We start from the raw sequence: 10,920 nt of genomic DNA on the forward strand, positions 1-10,920 counted from the left end.
TTTCAAGTTAGTGGTGGAACCTCAGCCATCAGTGGAGAGTTTCCCACCTTTTTTCATGTTGAAATATTTAAGTTGAACTTTGTATTAGTTTTCAGTGAGTGGAATCATAATAATAGCAGTCTTTGTCTAAGGGTCTAAAGGGCAAAAATTGAAAAGTTCACTTCTCTAGTGTGAGCCTAAATGGAATATGAGCTGCAGAAAATTAAGCCTCAACTGATAGGGTTTGTCAACCAGAAGCCAAGTATGGCTGGACTGGGGATTTTAATTAGAAAGAGGAACCTAAGTTTGAATCGATTTAACATGACCTCTCCACGAACATTTTTTGCTCAAAATTCAGTTGGAATTGATTCAGAAGTTCCAAAGAGTGGATTAATTATGTTTAGAATCTCACTAAGCTTTTGCATTTTTGCCAGAGTAGAGAAGGGGAAAATGTGGACTTTTTGGAAATCTTTAAGAGAAAGAATGACTTATATTTCTTTAGCCCCTAATGGAAGCATCAGAGAAGCAAAAGGGCTTGAAAAAAGCATTTCATGTTCATCTAGTATATTTCTCTGTTTGCATACCATGGAATCATAGATTTAGATTTTAGAGGTTATTTGGTACAATTTCCTTATTTCGTCTGCCCTTTCCTTAACTCTGCTCCCTCATTTCCATTCATACTTATAAAGGTGACTAGATCTCATTTCCACACCATATTCAGTTCTTTCCTGCTGTATAAAGTAGGTAAAGAAATGATGAAGTATATACAGAAACTTGCCCAAGACTGCAAAGGTAGCAGGCATCAGAGCCAGGATCTTCTACTTCAAATCCAATTCTTGTGCTCTACCAACTTGCCCCTGAACCACCTCTTCAATTCTCAATGGATATCAAACTAGGCTTAGTGATTTCCTTTTAGAAGCACAGTGTAGAGGATAGGCCTCTCATTCTTAAGTAATACAAGCTGAAATATAAATACCAACCTGTTGCTTATAGCTTATTTTTATTTCAGAATATCTATTAGGAGACACATGGAACCTGGTAATTCCCCAACTTGAATGTGGGGGGGGGGGGGAGAGAGACAAAGACAGGGAGACACAGAGACATAGACAGAGATGGGGGAGGGGAGAGAGAGAGACAGACAGATAGACAGACATAAGTACAGAAACAGAGACAGAGTCACAGTCAGACAGACACAGAAACAGAGATAGACTGAAAGATAGACAGAGACACATAGAAACAGAGAGAGAGAACAAGAGAAACAGAAAATCAGAGAGACAGACAGACATAGAGAAAAAATCAGTCAGACATAGAAACAGAGATAGACAAATAGAGACACAAAGAGAGACAAAGACAGAGAGAGAGAGAGAAAGAGAGACGGGGTGGGGGGACACAGAGAGGGGCAAAGAGATAGAGAGAGAGAGCGAGAGCGAGAGCAAGAGCTACCAAATGAAAGAATAGCAATCTGCAGGCTGAATTGGATTTTTACAGCTTCCACTTTGATGTCAAATAGCAACATGTGTGGCTTGCATTGCCTTTGCATGCAAGATCAATGTCCAGGGGACTCAGGGGGCTAGCTTCAAGATGCTGCTTGGAATGTAATATGCTGCAGAGTCAGATCACAAGCTGGAGACGGGCCTTTGGTTTCTCTGATAATCAATCTGGCTGAAGATGAACATTGTAAAGCAAAAAAGAATGTTGAAGTTTCTGGATGGTGAGGGGAAAGGATGGGGGGGAGTCTTCCTCTACTCCAGCAAAGCAAGTGTTTACTTTCTTTCAGTCTCAGAAGGCAAGAGCTCTTTAAGCTGGTGTAGCAATAAGCAAACAATTGTGAATGGACTGCAGGTGAAGGAAAGTCTAAAATATTTGTTTCCTAGGGAATATTTGGACAGATCTTCCCAAAGAATAGTTAAACTTAGGTTTAACCCTTTTGTTGACAGAACCTTCCTGCTAGTAATATTTATTATAGTAACATATTTATTAATTCATATAAATATCAATATTTATTATTAATATGGGTAAAGCTCCATTGATAACTCTTAACAAATAATTTCAGTTCAGCACTATAATTATTCCAAAAGGGGAAAAAATGTCAGTTTTCTTAAGTGTTAGAGGAAATTATTCTAACATTTTATTTTTATAAAATGCCACCTTGGTCCTTTGAGTATAGGCAATCAATGGGTTAAGTTAGATCACTCCCGTATGTTCCCTGACCCCGGAATGCTTCATCAAATGTACTCATTACTGACTGAGCAAGGGAATGAGTAGTTGTGCGCTGCAGTTTAAGCGCTGATGGGATTGTGTGGAAGCCCTAACGTGGCCGAGGTATTTAAATTTTGATTTTTGTAATGGGCTTTGACATGTTTCATTTCCTCCGAGGGAACACTCGAGACCTCTGAAAGTAAATGTTGCTAAAAAGTCATCAAGGCAGAATATTAAAATGCCATCAAATGAAAATTTCACTAATGCAATCCGGCTAGGGCTCCAGGTACCCGAGCGAAAAGGGGAGTGTCAAAGGTCTCAGTTCTTTTAGCGAAACATTATTTGTTCCTCTTCACTGACTGTTTCTCCAAATAAATTATTTAAAGTCTTATTTCTTCTTTCTCCTGGGCCTCTTAAAGTTCAACTATACTGAGAGGAGGTGGAGGGGGTGGGGAGGTGATGGTATCATACCTAGAGAATTCAGTAAATCCCTGTGTAGTTGACAACCTTCCCCCCTTCCATCCCTCTAGAGCCAGTCTTCAGATCCAACACACAAGTAAATTCAATAGGGAGGGTGATGATTGGACGTACCTGTTTCAGGTAGACTTGATTCACAGCTAGAAACATTCATAATATGCCTAGTATGGCAAGTGATATCATCAAAGGGGATTTCTTGAGTGACAAGTTTTATACCATGTGCTCATGTTCTAAAGACCTATACCACATCTCAAGATTTTAATTTTTAAATATTTCTTTTAAAAGTTTGATTTAAGTTGAATCATTCTTGCATACCTCTTATTAATTTCAGTGATCCACATACTAGCTAAGGAAAGCTTGAGAAAGCATCATTGGCATTCAGAGTTGGGATTGCTGCTAGAACTCTCATTTAATTGGAAAAAATTAATTGATGGAAAAGAAGTTGAGCCTTAACTATTAATTTAGGTTTTGTCCTGTTGTTTGGGTGTTGTGATCATCTGTTCTTGGGCATTTACAAGAAAATGTTTTTTGGAAAGGAAATAAGAAAACTGTACCAACTGAACTTTAGACATTTTCGGTGTCTCTTATGAGTATAAAAAAGAGAATATCAATTGCCTTGTAATATTCCATACTGTATATTGGATCTATAGAAAGATTTGGAATTGAGGATAGGGGTGGGACCTGTGATTTCATCAATATAGGGAACTCCAGTTGCAATAGAGTAAGCTTTCTGTAGCAATCAGGATGGTCATCTCCTAAGCAATTTAGAGAATGAAGGATTTATCAAGGGTCATAAAGTTAGAATGTGTTAGAGGCATGCCTTGAACCCAGGTCATGCCGACTTCAAGACTAGCTCTTGCTTCATTATTCCCAGATGCTTCTCTTAATGTTGCTATATAGCTGTTAATGTCCATGCCTCTTATAGTTCCTGATAATGATTTGTGTTCTTTTTTTCCCAAATGGACTTCAGCTTAATTATTATACTATACTTCAACATTTTTAAATCCTCTATTTAAATCCTCTAAGCTATTGAGACCCTGAGTTCAGTTGCCGATACCTCCACTTTAGTGTTGTACTCGTGAGAAGTAGTGGGGGTTTTTCAATTATTGGCCCAAGTCCCAATTCTACTGTCCCCCCCCACATCAATCACCAGTATTTACTGCCCCCAACTCATTTACCAGTTAATTACTCCTAAATATGAATCAACTAACATCAATTATTTTTAAAAGAGTTATTAAAAAGATTAGCAATAAACAGAAAAATAGCCCCCTAAACCAGGACATATTCTCTCCCCTATACTTTGGATCTTGGGAGAGTGATCTCAAACTTAAAAGTGGTAGCCAGTCTCAGGACTTGGTATAGTCACTTATTCCTTTGCTTTCATGGCTGCCTGGTCTGTTCACTACTAGTTTAGGTTGAGCAAGTAGTTTCTTACTTGATTCTCTTCCAAACTTTCAAAGTTCACAAGGTCATTCCTTCTCTAATATTCTTTTTTATGAAGCTCCAGAAAGGGTAACAGGGGCAGAGGAAAGAGCAGGGCCATGTGTTCACAGGTCACAAAGAGAATTTGGTGAAGAGAGAAAGACTGAGTTCTTTTCCTATCCAGAGAATTCCTTCCCTTAATGACCCCTTAGAAAAGAGAGATCCATTCTGTTCATGTCTTTTTCATGTATATCCAATGCTGGCTCTGTTGCCAGTTAGAAAGCTTTTTTGTCATCATAAAGTAATAGGAAACAGTCCCAGAATATCTGTACATGCTCTGAAGTAGAAGATTAAGCCCACCAATGTGCTTTTTTGGAAGTAGGCTCCCCAAGGAACTTATAAGTTGTTTCTAGAAAGAGCAGATTGTTTTTGCTTAAGGCACTGGGTCCTGATCTGCCTGGTCCCTGTTACCTATAAATAAATTCCATCATTAATCACAGTATCTACAATGCCAGGTCTGCTTCTGTGTGTAGTGGATTCAAGATGAAGTATCAACTGGCTTTTTTTTAATGTCTAGAATCAGAATCACTGGCTTCATTCTCCAAATCTTCTAGTATAAATTTTTACATTTAAGGAAATTGTACAATTGAGGTAATCAACCAGATAATTCTGGTGCAAAATCCTTTTTGTTGGGAATATTTGGATCATTCAGGCAAAAGTGTTTTTTCCTTCTGAACCACTGAATTAATTGCCTGTTTTCCCCATCTTTGAAGACTGATGTATCATGTAATATTAAAATAACTTGGAATAATTTATAGTGGTTTGTAAAAGAGGAATTGGAGAAATCTGTTGCATTATTGCAATAAGGGCTAAACCTACTAGTTTGATTTTTTTAAAACAAATATACACACAAAGATATCTGAAACAGTTACTGGAGTGGAGCACCTAGGTGATGCAGTGAGTAGAACACCAGCCTTGGAGTCAGGAGGACCTGAGTTCAAATCCAGATTCAGACACTTAATAATTACTTAGCTGTGTGACCTTGGGCAAGCCACTGAACCCCATTGCCTTACCAAAAAAAAAAACAAAGAAAAAACCCATTTATTAGAATTGGTTATATATTAGTGGATAGAGTATTAGACTTGGAGTCAGGAAGACCATAATTCTAATCCTGCCTGAAGCCTGAAGTATTACTAGCTGTGCGACCCTGGGTAAGCCATCTGAGTCTTCTCACCTTCATTTTCCTCATCTGTAAAAATGAGGAAAACAAAGAATGCATACCTCAAAAGGTTGTTGTTGAGATCAAATGAGATAATATATATTAAGTACTTTGCAGAAATTAAAGCCCTACATAAATGCTAATTATTATACATAATGTCATAAATTATATATAACTAATACCTCATTTATTTGGAGTCCACTAATTCAGAATTTGTTGTAATTTCATTTGGGCTGAATTACAATTTAGTATTGAAAAAAAAGTTTGCTAAATGAAAGCGTAGCATAAAAATATTGCATTATAGGGGTCATATTTACCTTACATAAAGCAACACATTAATTTTAAGGACATTATCCTGGCTAATTCAATTAAAAACATTTATGAGGTACCTATTATAGCTGCTATAAATTGAAGAAGGTACAAATATAAATAAGTCCTTCCTTGAAGGAGCTTAGAATCAAGTAAGGATAATGTTCACATATATTCAGTAAGTTCAAGAGGTACAAAATACTATTTGCATACATTACAGCTAATAATTAAATTAATGCCATTTCACCTTTTTATGGTGTATGAAGTTGAACAAAGGACTTTACATACATTATATCTTTTGATCATCACACCAGCCTTGTGAGGGAGGAGCTATTATTATGCCTATTTTTGGTTGGTTGATTGTTGTCCTTCATTCTCTAAGAGGACCAAAATGACATCACTATGTTAGATACAGATACAGTGACTATGGCTGATAAGACCAATGTGAGCCAGGAAAGCTCTCCTACAGGTCTGGTACAAATAGTCCAAGTGAACATTTGGGGTCTATCTTCTAAATTTGTGCATCTCTATTTCTTTTGAGCTGCTATAATTATGCTTCACTCATAGAGCAGTGTCTTCTTTGATGTGGGCACAGCATGCCGGGTGGTCCTTTGCCAGTGTCTCCCATGTCATACAATCAATTCCAAAGTTCTTCAGAGACCTTGAGAGTGAGTGCTTGTATCACTTCTTCTAAGCATCCAGTGAGCACTTTCTTATGTGAACTCTGTTTTTTAGGGCAAGCAAGAGAACTGAGAATGAGAGATTAAATGATTAGTCTATGGATAGAGATAGTAGGCTTCCAAAGATATAGTTGCACTCAGTTAACCACCCAGCTTCCAGTTGAGAAAAGTAAGTCTTAGAGAGATTATGCCTGCAGCATTCATTCATCTAGTGTCTGAGTTGGAATCTGAAACCAGGTCTTCTTGATTTCCAAGTTCAGTGCTATAGCCTACAAATAATTCTGTATATATAAACTATACAAAATTCTATACAAATTGATTATATTAATTTTGTAAAGATCATAGATTTAGAGTTGGAAAGGGCCTTAGAATCTGACTAATGCAATTCCTTAATTTTACAGATGGGGAGGCTGATGCTAAGTGAAATGACTTGCCTAAGATTGTTGTTACTAAAATGTTTCAGACATGTCTGACTCTTCTTGACCTCATTTGGGATTTTCTTGACAGAGATGCCAGAGTGTTTTGCCATTACATAGATTGTATACTACTGGCAAAAGTCATTCTGTTAACTAACTACATGGCTAGGATATTGATACCACACATACTGCCTCAGGTGTTTATATATGCTTGTTAAATACCAACTATGATCAGTTATCCTCCACTAAAATCATACTCTAATGTTCATCAATGGTGTGGAGGTGACCCTGGATTCTCAAAGGCTATGCAGGCAAAGCTAACATTGCTTTAAGCCTACAAGTTGGAAAAAAATATCCAATATTGACAGAATAAGGGAACATACTGTATGTTTGTCAGAAAAGCCTAGCCTGTCTTCATTATGGTTCATTGTCAGAAGGTCAATCCTCAGTCAAAGATTTGTTTTTAGAGTGATTCATGAAACTGTACCCTAAAAAATGGAGAATTCATGGTATTCATTGGTAGAGCATGTACCTATGATGCAGTGAAGAAATATATTGTCATATCTACTCATAAGAGCTGACCCAATTGAACTTTGCCTCAGGGGGGAAAAGAACTCAACCATTACTGAAATTAATTACACTATACTTCAAAAAGTACCTAAACTAGTGGTTCTCAACACTATGGGAGAGTTAAGAGATTCATACATGTATGTATGATTCAAAGTTAAATTTTTTAAAATTTATGAAACACTGAGCCAAAACTGAAGCACAGGTTATCTTTTTTGGAGGTACTGTGAAAGGAAATATGGTACTTTGGAAAGAGCACTGCACCGAGAATCATGAAAACTGGCTCTAGTTTGGGCTCTGACATCTCTAGGCCTCTGTTCTTTTGAAAATGAAAAAGTTACATTTTATGCCTTCACTTTTTCATCAATTCAGAAAAGCCATTTTCTAGTTACATATAATTTCTGGGGTTGTACTTGATTTATAAATGGTCCATCAAATCAGCAAATGTAGTCACAAGCTTAAAAATCTTAATTATCAATAAACTTTGGTTCATCATAATAATTAATTGAATTTTAGTTTCCCATATAAGCTATCCCTTCACAGGTGGATACAAAATCATAAATTTATTTCTCCAATTTCAGTCTAAATAGCAAAGAGGCAAGTGGGGATTTAAATTTTGTATTTGATTTTTACCAAGGTCATGCTAGCAGAAGTAAAAATACTTAATGCCATTCCACTACCCAAACACTGTACTTTTATGTCAAAAAAAGGAGAAGGAAATCTCAGGTTTATTTCATCAAAACCCATCTGGACACAGCTGTACAGACATCGTATTCTTGAATTTAGCAAATAAATGGCTGTGTGTGACCTTAGCCCAAATGTGTTTTTCCCCCTGAATTATCTATATTAGCTGTCTGCTTCAAGCCAACCAATCCAAGAATTCCCTCTCCTTTTTTTTTTTTTGTCCAAACAGTTTCACTCCCAGGCTGTCAGTTAAGGGAAACTTTTAGCTGGTATTTTCCCAAGGAAAGTCTATGTTAGATACAGGACAAGATAAAACCATGTTCCATTAAGAAAGTTTTCCCTATGGGTTTTGGCAGATTATTTTTCTTCCTATTTTAGGATAACTGTCTTTGATTTCTTCATCAAAGATAAAACCTTTGAGGAAAGAGGGGGACATGAAATACAAATACTTCAACTCATGAGAAATCATATGTTCTAGATGGTGAAAAATCTGTTGGGCATTAAAAATTCATAATTATTTAGTTTCTCATCAACTTTTCTGTTTTTCAAAAAAAAAAGTACATTTAAATTAGATGCACTTGTTTTACTAAATAGCAAAGTATATTTGTTTCCCATATACTTTCTGGAGAAATCACAGAAACATAGATATAGAGATAGAAAAACTGAAGCCTAAAGTGATCAAGTGACTTGTTTAAGATAACACAGACAATAAATATTCAGAATCAGGATTTGAACCCAGTTCCTCTGACTTCATATCTAGTATTCTTTACATGAATCATTTTGAAGAAATAGGGTCCTAAATCAGCATGTTTGTGGAAATAATAGAAATGGTAGAGTTTTCATGTTCAGTTCTGATAATCCTTCAAAAGTCAAATTTTTATTTGCATTTCTTCAGTCATGAATACTTCAATCATCTTATAAGACTTCCTGTAGTTCTTTGTTCAGAAAGGCAAAAATACTAGAATATTTTCTATTCTATTCTATTCTATATGGTACTTTCATTTTGGCAGTTCACAGTCCTACATGAAGGCATGTTTGGAAGCATTAGGTGATGCAAAGGCATTTCATCAGAAACATTTTTGAGATTGCACATAAAGTTCAAATTTGGTTTAAATTGAGAAGGGAATGAGGGAAATCCTGTTCATCTATATTCTTTCAAATAGAGTCACTCAATTCTTGAATGTGGCTCTCTTCTGTCTTAAGTAGAAAACTAAGCTCTTGATCTCTTATATAATATGATAATGTATCTTTTGACAAATGTTATAGCTTTTAAATTTATTTTCAGTAGACTTTTCATTTTCTTTATTTAGGGTTGGTAAACTCTATATTTTAATCAGGAAACTAGTACTGGGAACACTGTGGGCCCTTTGATGATCTATTGTAATAGTGTAGGCTAGTGGAAATAACTTCCTATACTAGGATAGTTGAAATAGGAATAAAATGGAGGGAATTGATGCAAAGTTAATTCAGAAGGACCAAGATTACTTAGTGACTGCATATAAAAATTGTATAAGGACAGGAAAAACATGGCAGACCACGTGAATAAATGCTGTACCTCTTAGAGGAAAAAGCGAATGCAGAAGGAAGAGCAAATCTCTGGGGAAAAATTAAAAAAGTTTATTTGAAAGCATACTGGATTTTAGGTGTTCTTAGAACATCTATTAGGGAAGCTAGGTGGTACAATTGGTAGGATTAATGGACTTAGAATCGGGAAAATTGAGTTCAAGTCTAGCCTCAGACACTTAGTAGCAATGCCACCCTGGGCAAATCATTTAACCTTGTTTGCCTCAAGTTCCTCATCTGTAAAATGCACTTGAGAAAGAAATGGCAAAATATTCCAGTCTCTTTGCAAGGAAATCTCAATTACCTTTTGACTGAAACAACTAGACAATTACAAAAAAATAATCTAGTAGCTAGAGTCAGAGATCTGAAAATCATCTATGGGGAGTTAATTTTCAAGGACAAGGGTGCCAATGAAATGACCAAGTTAAAGCACATACCAAAAAGAAGTAATATGTGTTAAGAACAGAACCTTGGGAAGTAACTGCAATTATTGGCTCATTTGATCCTTATGACAAATCTGGGATAATTACTATTATTATACCTATTTTACAGATGAAGGAACTTTAGTGATTTGGTTAGGGTCACATAGCTGATAAATGTTGGGTCTTCCTGACTCCAGACCCAATGCTTTAAGATTCACTGTATCACCTAACTTCAGAAACCTAGGAGAGTCTGTAGGAACCTGTAGGTCAGTAGAAAATGGCAACAAGGATGGGGACAGGGTACTGTAAAGTAATTATTACATGGACTTTAAAAGGAGCAAAGATTTTGAGAAAATGGTGATAGAAGACTACTTTTCAGTAGCCACTGGTAAAAAAGTATACTTGCTTCTCCTGGATATGTGAGTCAAATTAAGAGGTAGAAGGAGCATGATTCACAATGACTGGTTTAAACCAGGAGTTGGTGATGGTGGGGGCACTTGTTAGAGAAAAGTTGGTGGGGGAGGGGGAAGACAGAAAGAGAAGGAAGGAAGAAAAGTAAGGGGTTTTTTTGGCAATGGAGTGGAGGTTCCAAAGGGCAAACTAGCAGAAGGATGAATCAATCAAAAGTTCACTTGGGTAAGTAGAAACTTGACTGAATAGGATGTTCAGGAAATAGTGATATGGTTATGAAGTTCGCATGTCAGGTGATAGAATGGGATTACTGGGATTGCAAATTTGTATGATCACATGATAGTTGGAATTTATTGTTGCTAGGAAGAAATTAGAGAATTGACTGGCTCCAGTGTTCTAATAGAGACAGCACTGAATCTAGACTTCAGAGAACAGTCTTCAAATGCTTTAGCTTCCTCATCTGTAAAATGAGAGCTTTGGAATGTATCTCTGATCATTCTATCTCTAATGATCTCTGAGTTCATGTTTCTATAATAGAAGTTGAGTTTTTTCTGCACAAAGTTTCTTTCCCA

General features: G+C 36.3%; 1 long non-coding RNA gene across 2 annotated transcripts in view; it reads right to left on the minus strand.

Annotated features, from left to right (window-relative positions):
- Positions 1-1,947: 1,947 nt before the first annotated feature.
- The window catches only part of LOC141521526 (uncharacterized), a 48,203-nt gene continuing 39,230 nt past the window's right edge, over positions 1,948-10,920 (minus strand). The window contains exon 3 of one of the 2 annotated variants that reach the window (XR_012477961.1): positions 1,948-6,354. This is a non-coding gene — a long non-coding RNA (uncharacterized LOC141521526). The remainder of the gene's footprint in view (positions 6,355-10,920) is intronic. The other variant, XR_012477962.1, reaches the window with a different exon arrangement.

Source organism: Macrotis lagotis, chromosome 4, assembly GCF_037893015.1.
Source record: "Macrotis lagotis isolate mMagLag1 chromosome 4, bilby.v1.9.chrom.fasta, whole genome shotgun sequence".
Taxonomy (NCBI): domain Eukaryota; kingdom Metazoa; phylum Chordata; class Mammalia; order Peramelemorphia; family Peramelidae; genus Macrotis; species Macrotis lagotis.